Source organism: Triturus cristatus, chromosome 7 (assembly GCF_964204655.1).
Source record: "Triturus cristatus chromosome 7, aTriCri1.1, whole genome shotgun sequence".
Taxonomy (NCBI): domain Eukaryota; kingdom Metazoa; phylum Chordata; class Amphibia; order Caudata; family Salamandridae; genus Triturus; species Triturus cristatus.
Window position 1 is genome coordinate 969,155,724 of NC_140590.1, and position 12,337 is coordinate 969,168,060.

Sequence of the window (12,337 nt, forward strand, 5' to 3'; positions counted from 1 at the left end):
ATTTACTACAAGCCGGATTCATTGGTAAAATCGGCTTTGTGAGAAGTATTTCACAAAAGGTACTTTTAAAAAGCTACCTTTTACCTGCCTAAAGCCTCTAGAATCCCATTTGCATGGGGTTACAACTATTACACAGCAGCTGAATAGCATCTTGATGAAGTTTAAACTTGCTCCACAAGTTGAGACAAAGGCCTTGGTTGTGTGGGGAGATGTTCTGTTCCTCTGACAGCATGACCATCTAGGCAGTGCCCAGGAACTTAATTAACCTCGAAGATGGCCCCCCTTTCCCAGGCAGATGTTAGCTGACACCTGTGCAGGGCCCTCTTTTGTGTACCAGACACCAGTCATAGTGGGAGAGGAGCTGCCCCCCAAACCATTTTTGAATGACCATAGAGAAGGTGCTCGATTACCTGGCTATCTCTGGGGTGGGCACAGAAGCTCTGCACAAGGGAAGAAAGGTTCTGCCATGTTGAGTTTAGCTAGAGAGGGGCACTGAGGGATCGTTTGCAATTGAGCACACAAGAACTGCTGCAAAAGTGGTTAGGGTTACTCCTGGGAACCTTTTCCCTATTGGTTAGGGGGCTTGCCAGGAGTCATCTCCAGCCACAGGCTAGTGCCTGCCATAAATGTGGCATCCCCAGGGACACTCTTCAGATCACTACTGCACCTGTGGAAGACAGAAGGACTGCACCTGCTCTTGATACATGTGGGGAGAAACCTAAGGGATGGACTTGTTCCCAGGACAAAGGAATACCAATACCATTCTGATACTTTTCCTGGTCTGTTGAAGAAAGAAAAGGAACATCTTCAGAACTCTGTCCAAGATTTGCATCAGCTACCCATTACAAACCTCTTTGTTGGACCTGGTCCTTTTTGCAGGATCGCCCTAAGATTTCTGGCTTCTGTTGCTGATCCTGTTTTGGTTGGCATTAGGACTCTGTGCACTTTTTCCCTGCAAGGGTAAAGTGCCTGTGCTCTCTCTCTAAAACATGGTACAATTAGCATATACCTTATTGGTACATTTAATTTGGTTGTAGGTCCATAGTAAATGGTACTACATGTACCCAAGTCCTGTAAATTAAATGCTACTAGTGGGCCTGGAGCACTCATTGTGCCACTCACTAAAGTAGCTATTCTAAACATGTTGTAGGCCTGTAGTGCAGTTTTCAACTGCCACTTAGTTTTGGCAAAATAAAGCTTTTGCCAGAACTAAACCTTCCAGAATACTTAAACGTCAGCCCTTAGGTAGGCCCTATAGTCACATTGTATTTGAAAAGTGGGACATGTGTAAGTTTTACTTTTTCTGGCAGTGAAAACTCCTAAAGTCATTTTTCACTGTTGTGAGGTCTATCCCTCCCATTGGCTGACAATGGGTTACCTTATTACATTTACTTAGTACTAACATTGGATTGAGAGCAATTATGCTGTTTAGAATCAAATGAATTGTAATTTTAAATACTCTTTAATGATAATGTCGGAATTTAAGTAAGATTTCCGAAAACACCACTTTTAGAAAGGTGACGTTTTCTTGCCTCAACCATTTGTGCCTTCTGCCAGTGTTCTGGGTCAGATTACTGTGAATAGCTCTGATGTTGGGGTTACTGCAATCCTCCCAAACAGTAACACAAAGGCGACTAAGTGCCCTTCCCCACTTCTATTACAAAGAACATGCCTCCAGAACACACAAAGAAACTTGACACCAGGCTTTTGTCACCCCAGACAGTTTGGAGACTTGACAGGGGAGAACCTTCCAGATCTTGATGTGCGGATAGTACAGGGAGTCCCCCCACACACAAAGGCTGACACAAGGTATAAATATTGGACCCCTAAAACCCAATCTTCAGTAAACTTCTGGACCTGTGGAAGTTACAGAGGATGGACTGCGCTACTGCCAGAGGACTGTCCTTCTGCAGGAAGGACTGCCTTGCTGTTTGAAAAGGAAGACTGGACCTGCTTGCGTCATTGTGCCACTCACTAAAGTATCTTTTTTAAACATGTGTCAGGCCTGCAGTGCAATTTTAAACTGATTTAGGCCTAGCAAAATAAACCTTTTGCCAGACCTAAACCTTCCAGAATATTTATGTCACCCCTTAAGAAGGCCCTAAAGGATCAAAGAGCATAATGCATTGTGTTTAAAAAGTAGATCATGTGTGCTTAGTTTTACATGTCCTGGCAGTGAAAACTCTTAAAGTCGTTTTTGACTGTTGTAAGGCCTATCTCTCCCATTGGCTAACAATGGGTCACCTTATTACATTTAATTGGTGCTAACATTGGATTGGGATCAGGTGGATATATTCTGTTTAGACTCAAATGAATTGTAAATTAAAATCCTCTAAAATAGGAAAGTCAGGTTTTAAGTCACAATTCTGAAAATGGCTATTTTAGAAAGTTGGCATTTTCTTGCCCCAACAATGTGTGCCTTCTGCCAGTGTCCTGGGTCAGATGACTGTGAATGGCTCTGATGTTGAGGATTCTGTATTCTTCCCAGACAGTGACACAAAGGGGACTAGGTGTGGGAAGGAAGACTGGGGAAGAGCTGTGCCCTGCCCCACTTACATTTCAGGGGACTTGCCTCCAGCACACACAAAGGAACTTGACACCAGGCTTTTGTTACCACAGACAGTTTGGAGCCTTGATAGGGAAAGGGGATAACTTTCCACAACTCAATGAGGGGACAAGACAGGGAGTTCCACCCACACAAAAAGGCTGGCATAGGAAAAAATATTGGACCCCTAGAACCCATCTACAGAACACTTCTAGAGCTGTCAAAATTACAGACGATAGACTGCCCTGCTGCCAGAGTACTGCCCTGCTGCTTGATATGCTTCCCAGCTGTCTGAGAAGGAATACTGGACCTGTTTGCCTCCATCCTCTTCTAACCAGAGTGACTCCAAAGGTCAGTTAGCTGATGTCCTTTCGAGCTACAGGGACACAACACGCTTCAAAGCCCCCCTTCACCTGGTCTGCTGCACTGGACCTGGCTGGAGCTGTAACTGGACCTGCCTGATCCCTGCTGCTGGCCTCTGCTGGAGTGAGTCCCTGTTCTCCAAGAAGTAACTTTCCAGGCCCTGGACGATTGGCTGGCATCAGAATGTATTCCTCCCGGCCTAGCTGGTGGTCCATCAAATTCAATGCAACCTGAGGCAGAGCCTTGTACCTCACAGCTTCTGATTGACAGCTTCATCCAAACCAACGATGTACATCACAATTAGAGGGAAGGGCTTGCATTGCATCCCTCACAGCTCTTTATTAGAACCAATCCAGTGTGATGTGAAGTCTCGTATCAAGGACATAAGCTAGGACTCTTAGCTGGGCTAACGTGGTCCCCTATCAGGTCTGTACTCCATTGCAGTCAGGTTGAACTTGTGACCTTGTCCCTGTCCAGTGTGACCAGATACCCAAAATAGGCACTTTCTGCTTCTTGGTCCTATTTTACTTAAGAATTTAAAAGTCAATATCTCCGGTTCTACTGATCGGAATTTTGTCATTCTGCTGTCATTTTATTTATTGAAATGCACTCTGTCTAAATAGGGTTGGACATTTTTGTGTGGTGTTTCCACTTGATTACTGTTTTCATGTGGATAAATATTTACCCATTGCCTCTTGGTTAAGCCTGTGCCAAGCAACAAGAGGGTTAAGCACAGGTGAACTCAGTGACTTTTGTGATTCACCCAGGGAAGCAATGTGGTTCTTGCCTGAGAGGGCATCCATCTTCCTCAACCAACAATCAATTTCTTACTCTCTCTCATCTGCCTTAAGTATGAAAGTTGTCTGATGTGCTTCAACAATACCCACTCCTTCATCTGTGATTGGCCAGCTTGTTAGGGGGCACCTTTTATTATGAAATGAGCTGTGTCATTGGATTGTCAGCTCATCTGCTAATACCTGCCATGCTCATTTTCAATAGGCGGTCTTCTCATTTGCCTCATTCGGTATGGAACATGTCTTTGTGTTGTTTTAGGATGCAGAAATCTCTGAGGGAAGTTCTTTGTCTGGCTCCCTAGGGAATGTTTCATTGATTTAGATAGCACAGGGGTTGGCTTCTGGATACTCTGGTAGGCACCACCATTCCACCCATGGAAGCCTAATTGAAACCGAGGCTTTCCTGCTACATATGGGAGACACCAGGATTTCTGGTGCTAGAGTTGCAGCATGTTTTCTTTCTTTGAAATGTACTGCTAGAGATCACCAGTTAAGCAGGTCTTGCATGTGTGATGGAGTACAGAAGTGGGTTTGCCGATTTCGGTCAATAAGAGGCTGAACCCTGCCTCCTGACAAATACCCTACAGAATCCTGATATTTGGGAAGGCAGATGGAAGAAACACAAGAAAGGAAATCAGCATTCCTCTGTATTTTATCTATTCTATGTGCTACAAAAACAGATAAAAGCTGAAGTGCCAACTGCTAGTGTAAGATCCGCAGGTTCATATCTTTCTCCCTAGACAAGCATATTATGGGAGAGTGATCAGCATTGACAATATTGAAATGTGTCTACAGCCCACCTAATGAATTGTCACTCCTTTTCTATCAAACCATCTATTATCTCATGATCTAAGAGGGTGTTATCTTTCTTCAAACTCCTGAGAGAGAACTGCCCCAATTCTGACACCAGAAAATGTTGTCTTTAACACAAATGAGTTCTGTAAATCTGGACAACTAATACCTGGTTAGAAGAAATGGCAGCTTTAAGGGCACAAACAGCCTGTTCTTTACTTGATCCCCACAGGTATCCTAATAAGTATGTTTGTCTTCAGAAGGATAGTTATTGGTGCTGCTTATGCACAAAAGTGAGGAATAGGTTTTCAGTGCTAGCCTACGGACCCAAGGGATGACCTTATCTCTCTCTCTCTCTCTCGTTATTTCTCTAACATAATATTTTTAATAACAATCATCTTCTCAATTTGAAGTTTAAGAATTCTCCCAGCTAAAGTATATTCCAAATACCTGGCCAGATAAGATGCTACAGTACAAATAGACACATTGGCTGTAACACCATTATTTCTTACAGTGGTTATACCAGCTTCCAGATGATATAAGTGATGAGACCAGTTGGTCATAAGCATCATACTTAGAGACAACATTTACTTACCAGAAGTCTATGCTAGAACCATATTGAGTCATCAAGTTTTTGAACCAGACCAATTGGAAAGGAACGGTTAGTATATTATGGCCCCATATTAAAATATGTGCATTGAAACAGCTCTTAAACATATTCATAAATTAAATAATGAAATTGGTGAGTTAGAAAAAAAGATCCTTGGTGACCATGGTATCACCGCCAATGATGAAGAGGCTCTGAGGAGTCTACAAGCAAAGATCCAAGAATTTAAAAAATAAATATTATTTTAAAAACCCAGAGAAATTGCAAAAAGATATTGGATAATATAACAAAGAAAGGGCATATATTTCTTTATGTAAAGATTTTTATCAAGGAGGTGTGGCGCAGCAGCCAGTGAGGTTGACTCTGGAGCGCGAGGTTCACGGTTCGATCGCCAGCTGCATCTCAGCTTAGCATCATGTGATTCTGGGCAATAGCACATTTAATCTCCCCGATAGCCCCCTGCACCATGAAATCTTAAGGGGCGCTATGTTTGTGCTTTACAAAAAACAGGCACATCAATCAGCAAATTCCTTTGAAAGAGGTGCTCACAAAGTTGTGACATTTTCAGCTATATTGTTTGGACTCAGGCGGTGATTATAATTGAAGCCCAACATCTAATTTAGCCTCGTTTAGGTTTCAGTGATCAACCATCCTAATTGCACAAGTCTTTTGTAGACAAGAACCAGAAAGGTCTGCCTCAATGGCCACAGAGAAGTGGTGAACCGAGAGGACAGCACATGAATCAACATATTTCCAGTCAAAGATAAACCTGGAATACATTAACGATTGTTAGACAGTACTAGCAAAACAACTCCTGTTTTTTTAATTTATCATCTCACCTCCTTAGTGAAACCGAAATAGCTGTCCTGAGTGCAGGACTTTCATTTAACACCAACACATAACAATGACCTCATTCTTTACAAAACTTTAATTCTATTGTATCTTCAAGACAATTTTTACCACAGGTCTTCATTGTCTGTCTACTTTATATCCATCAAACAATGCAACATGCAAAGATATCATCAATTTTGAAAATGTAATTCTTTCAGAGATTGATTATTTATTTAAACAGGTGAAATGTGTGAAAAATAATGTCCAAAGAAGAACACTAAGTTCTACAAACACTACAGACGCTCCTAATATAGTTATCAGACCAGCTGATAAGCATGGTGGAATCATTCTACAAAACAAAGATGACTGTTATAATGAAGTCTATCGACAACTCCAAAGTAATGTGAATTCCAGCAGGTTACAATTTGATTTTATACCAGTGATTATACAACTCATTCTGATTACTACATTACATGGTTTAAATGCAACCTGGTGTAGGGAAAAATTAGTCATCTAGTTATACCAATAGACCAGCCCACCAATTTTGTAGATGATATAAAGATCTTCTGAGATGGTGAATATATAGAGCTTTGCAAACTTGTTCAGTTAATAAGAGAGTGAAACTGATGACTTCATCCATAATAATGTCTGTCAGCAATCCAATCTTTGAAAGGAAAAGAATTAGCTGATTACACAGATGAACTGACATAATACCACACTAAAGAAAGGCTCAGGATAACAAGAAGCATAATTGATAATCACCAATATGTGCTGATGTCCTCTTCCAGGTGGTCCTATGGATACGGTGAGATCAATTCAAATTCCTTGAAAGCGTACTTTTATGGTGGGAAAATACAGAAAAGAAGCTTTTGGTACACCCAGAATATTTTTGAGCTGAAATACTTGACACCTATTACAGTAATTGGAAGTTTCTGCATGAATTCCAGGCCAGAAGAGTCATTGGATGAGAATTTGTTGGGGCTTATTGGTTCCCTGACAGCCTCCTGTAAAATAACTGTGCGAGAGTTGTAATACTGTATGTCTCAAAATAAGAGTCCTAATAACTGCTTCAGATCACGTTAATCACATTTTGGGACTATATGATATGATAACCCCTGATCAAACAGAAAATATGGGCCTGAAGGCAGTGGCCTATCCTTGTGTTTTCTACCACAAAGAATGGAACACTACAATGTGTCATCTTGAAGTAATTTTTGCCCAAAAGATGCACAATTTTCAAGAATCCAATTCACAGAGTTTTGTGACAGCGAACTAGTCAGCAGACGCTGTGCTTCCTTCAATGCATTCCGGACCCGAGTGTGAGGTTTCTTCACTTTGTTCCTTGAGGACTAACATAACTGTTGAGCAGCAGCCTATTTCAGCTAAGTAGAAGAATTTGAAAGTTTATATAAGAGTTGCAATAGGTATGTCAGTTCACAAACCCACAGTTTCTGGAAGATAGCTAATATTCCTATTATTAAAGTAAAGTCTTTCTTGTTCAACATTGTGTATAACCCAGATAGTGGAACAGCTCTTCATATCTCTGTATACACAGATATGGGAAACCGGGACCATGACGATTAAATGGTTTCATGATTCAGGAATCATATCATTTTGTAGACACCCACTATCAACAAAACTCTGACATGGTTCCTATGACTGTTCACTCCTTTTAAGTCTGTCTCCATAATGCACACTTCCTTGAATAATAGTCACAGCTTTTGGGTTTCACTCACTTAGACACAGTCTTGCAATATGCCCCACACGCCATAGTCATTTCATTGTGTGCCACTAGGTTTATATTATCTCTTGCTAGATAGTGAATAAGGGATTTGTGCAATTCAGATGGTTTTCCTTTTAATCTGGACTCTTCAAGGTTTTCATTTGTGGCCTAGGGTTTCAACGTGATGTTCTTGATCCTGTGCTTGCTTCACAACCAGTAGCATAATAGTATGCGGAAGTCAGGTCTACGATCCCTTCTAGTGTAGGTTTGGAATGTGTTGCATGGAAGGTGGCAGCACTTCATTGTAGTGGTCCATTAAGTTTTTTTCTCTTATGTTTTCTTTTGTCAGTGCAGAGGTTTGTACCCTTTTATCTGCAGCATCCTTGGTTCAATAGAAGAGTTGTATTGTGTTTTTTATTGGGAAGAAACATAAGCTATGGAACTGGATTCTACAGAGCCCTTCCTCATTTTTTATGTTAACACAGAGAATGGTGGCCTCAGGATTAACTTCCTGATATCCCAACTGCATTTCTCCAACCAGCAATGGAGCTATATAATGGTTTAATCTCTTCTGTGGGCAAGTAGTATTTAGAACCACCTGTTCAAACACAGAAAATAATTCATCAAGGTCATCCCAGAGTATTTTTGTAGCACATAGGAGTGAACGTTAAGTTTCACCATCAAAATCACTGTCACATCAGCAAGTTATGATGGAGTCTCCTAATATTTTCCCAGAGCAGATAATTTACTGGTTCCTTGAACATGGATGGCTTCTTTGAACTCCTGGCAGTCAATCTGAACTTGCAACTGTTGGACTTGGGAGAGCTTGATAGAGTTTCTGTTCTCCTTCAACCAACTGCTGAACGAAGTTTTCCAGGATATGATAGCTGGTGATCTCACTTCAGATGTCACTGTCACAACTTTGTGTGTTGTCTGAAAATGGACCACCGGACTGTTGTTGTGGTTCAACCCTTTATTTTCCAATATAAACATAGATTTAATTTCTTTCCCAGAATAGTATATAATATTTTAATTTGTGATACAGTGTCCTTTTGTTTCCTTTTTAAGAGTCAAGTAGGTCATACAGTCTTGTCCCTTGTAAACGTTGCTTTTGTTCCATGTAAAGATGGAGTTCTGCTCTCTGTGAAAGAAAATAAAAAGGAATGTGTTAAGAATGCCATCCTGGATTTGCATCAGCTCCCATACCCCTGTCTGCTCTATATAATTCTCTCATTTTCTGCTAATACCGAAGAATGACCAACACCCCTCTCTTTATGGCCCTTGCATTTTCCTATGGAAGTAGGAAGCAGAAACCGGTACATCTTCAGGACGCATCTGATGCAGCACAAGGGGCAAAATGTACATATTCTCCCTATGTCACAGATTCGTAATCACAACAACTCCTAGGAAACATTTGATTATATTCTGTAATCAATTAAAGAACCACAAACTCATTTCTTATTAACTCAATTTTGTTTATCTAATAATCATTTTTCTCTGCATTAGCATTTATGCACTGCAGTTCATAGTATAAATTCAGTTTTATTTTCAAAGAGAAATCAGACATTTAGTAAATAAGCATTAATTTAGAAAGCGCATTTAATTAATTACCAATTAGCAAGTGTCTGCGACTTTCTGAGTAAACAGAGAGTTATCCGCATTCTCTGGTACAATATCCGGGATAAGATGTCCAACCCCCAGCAAAGATCAAACCGTCAGATAAAATAACTTCCCGAAAACCAAAGAAACCCAAGGCAAACCATGGAAATCTTCACCAGCTTAAAGCAGACCCAACGCCATGAAAGATCAGCCCGATGCCCACCCCACTTTGATGGATAAGGACTTTATATACCCTTTTTCCCTATTACTTCATGCTAACATGCAACAAATTAGGGGTAGAGAAATGTTCTGATTGGACAGTTCGGGGTTATCTGTGAGTTTTTCTAAAGTTTCCCAGGGTAAACTGGTTCTCCATGAGACTTGGCATAGGAAGGGCCAAATTGTATAATATCCCTTTTGCTCCCAGGCAAAAGTTTCAAATGTAACATTTAGAAGAAGAGAAGACATTTTCTCCACAGGTTCTGTATTGTCCCTTCTGCTGTTCTCACACTGTCGTCAGTTGGCAAGCAACCACATTCATATCCTTGACAAGGAACACGGTGTCACAGATCCGAGGTCACTTGGAGAACTCCATAGCCATCCGATTCTGCGCAGAATCCATCGCGCTCACATGGTGGCTTTTTCGTTACAGACTCCATCTTGGGTACTGCGGCCTAGTAGGCCCGAATACCAACTTAAGCAAAAACAGACATAACAGTAATTAAAATATAGAAATGGAGATTCTAATGTTTACCCCACACTAATTCCAATATATTTTAGTATTTCCCTAGCTGTAGCAACATTTAAAGCGATAATACTCACCATTTTGTAATCCTGAAAGCACAAACGATCACAAAGCAACATAAATCATGCAATTTTTCTATTTCGCCACAATCTAAGGCTAGTTTGCGTACCATAATTAATTAATTAATTATTCAGCCATGCAATTAGCATTTTAGTCCCACGTGTATCTCGTGATTACGTAATTAATTTCATACAATTATGAGGAGGTATACAACATTTTATTTTACCTGCTCCATCAATCCCCCCTTTAGTGATTTTAAACATCACCATTAAGCACTAAATTTTCTAAATTTCTCTACGGAAATGGTTTTATTCAGTCACACTTGCATTTGTTAGGCTACATCATAGTGTTTCCCATATTGTTCTCTTTTGTTTTTCTTGTGCACATTATCTTGCAACTCTTCTAATTCTATATCTTCTATCTCTCTTTCTCTTATTTCCTTTTCTTTCCTTTTCTTGTTTTCTCTTTTTCTCTTATTTTGTCATTTTCTTCTTTTCACGCACCCACATCCTAGTCTTAATATTAACTCTAAAAAAATCACAAAAGTCACAGGTATCAGTATTTTCCCCTCAAAGGAGCTACCTAGTTTGGTTAATACATTCTTAATAGTGGAAAAACCCTTACCAAGTTTCTCCCATACACCTTCAACCTCCAGTGGAACAATTTCTTCATGCAAATCAGTTATATTCTTAATATATTTCTTTAAATTCTGATTCTCGACAGGAATATAAGTACAACAATGTTGTACTTTCAGCATTCCACAGACTCCTCCCTCTTTGGCCAATATAATATCAAGGGCAAGTCGATTTTGCATAATCATCACTCTAATGGCAACCATTTCGGTATTCACTATTGAATTGAAAATTGAATTGAAAATAAATTTATTGAGCGCGATTGCTGCCCAGGGGCGTCCAAGCGCTGAGGTGAGACAGAGAGACGAGACGGAGCACCGGGATTAGAGCTCGGAGGCTTTGGCAAATAGTAATGTCTTCAGCTCTTTCCGGAACGAGAGCAGGTCTGGGTTGGAACGAAGTGAGCAGGGGAGGGTATTCCAGAGCTTGGCGGTGTTCAGTGAGAACAGCCTACCTCCGGACCTGGCTCTCTTCACTCTAGGAACCACTGCCAAGAAGGCCTTAGTGGAGCGGAGGTTCCTGTTTGGGTGGTAAGGGATGACAAGGTTGTTGTTGATAGCGCGTCCTGTCTTCCAGAAGGCCCGGTGCGCAATACACAGCGCCTTGAATGCCACTCTGTGCTTCACTGGCAACCAGTGAAGACTTTTCAATGCGGGTCTGGCTGACTGGGTTTGCGGAATCTGCAGCAAGGTGCGAGCGGCGCAATTTTGCACCACCTGCAGCTTCTGGAGAGTCATCTCAGGAGCCCCTACATATAGGGCATTATTTGAGTCCAGGCGGGACTGGATGAGACCTTGTACTGCCACCTTCTTGGCTTCTAGAGGCAGAAGTGGGAGTACTTTCCTCAAAGTTCTAAGTATGCCAAAGCAGGTGGCGGACAGCTTGGTGGCCTGCGTGGAAAAGGAAAGCTTCTTGTCCAGCCACACTCCTAGGCTTTTAACGCTTTCCTTGGGAGTTGGGGGAACGCCCAGAACTTGGGGCCACAAGGAAATGAAAGGTACTGGCGAAGCTGGGCCTAGAAGCATGAGCTCTGTTTTTTCTCCGTTCAGTTTGAGGGAGGAGTTGGTCATCCACTCCTTGACGTCCTCTAGGCAATTCAGCAAACCTCCCTGGGGTTGCCTGATGTTTTCTTGGGCCAATGAAACCACTAACTGAGTATCGTCGGCGTACGACACGATTTTGATGCCGTACGGTTCGACGATCCCAGCCAGTGGTTTCATATAAACATTAAATAGTACAGGGCTCAAAGAAGAGCCCTGTGGTACTCCGCAGCTAAGAGGTTTGCTGGTTGATACTGTGTCACCGTCAAAGATCTGGAAAGATCTGTCGGACAGGAAAGAGTCGAACCACCTTAGAGCGTCGCCTGAGACTCCGATGTCCTGGAGACGGTTCAGCAGGGTGGCATAGCTGACCGTGTCGAAGGCGGCGCTTAGATCAAGGAGGATCACTGCCACTGATCCTCCCCGATCCAGAACCCTTCGAGATTCTTCGGTGACCGCTAATAAGGCGGTTTCGGTGCCGTGCTTCGGTCTAAAACCTGTCTGGGACGTATCCAAAAGGGAGTGGTTTTCAATAAACTGGACCAGCTGGGCATTTATGTATTTTTCCAGCACCTTGCTAGCCCAATGGAGGAGTGAGATGGGGCG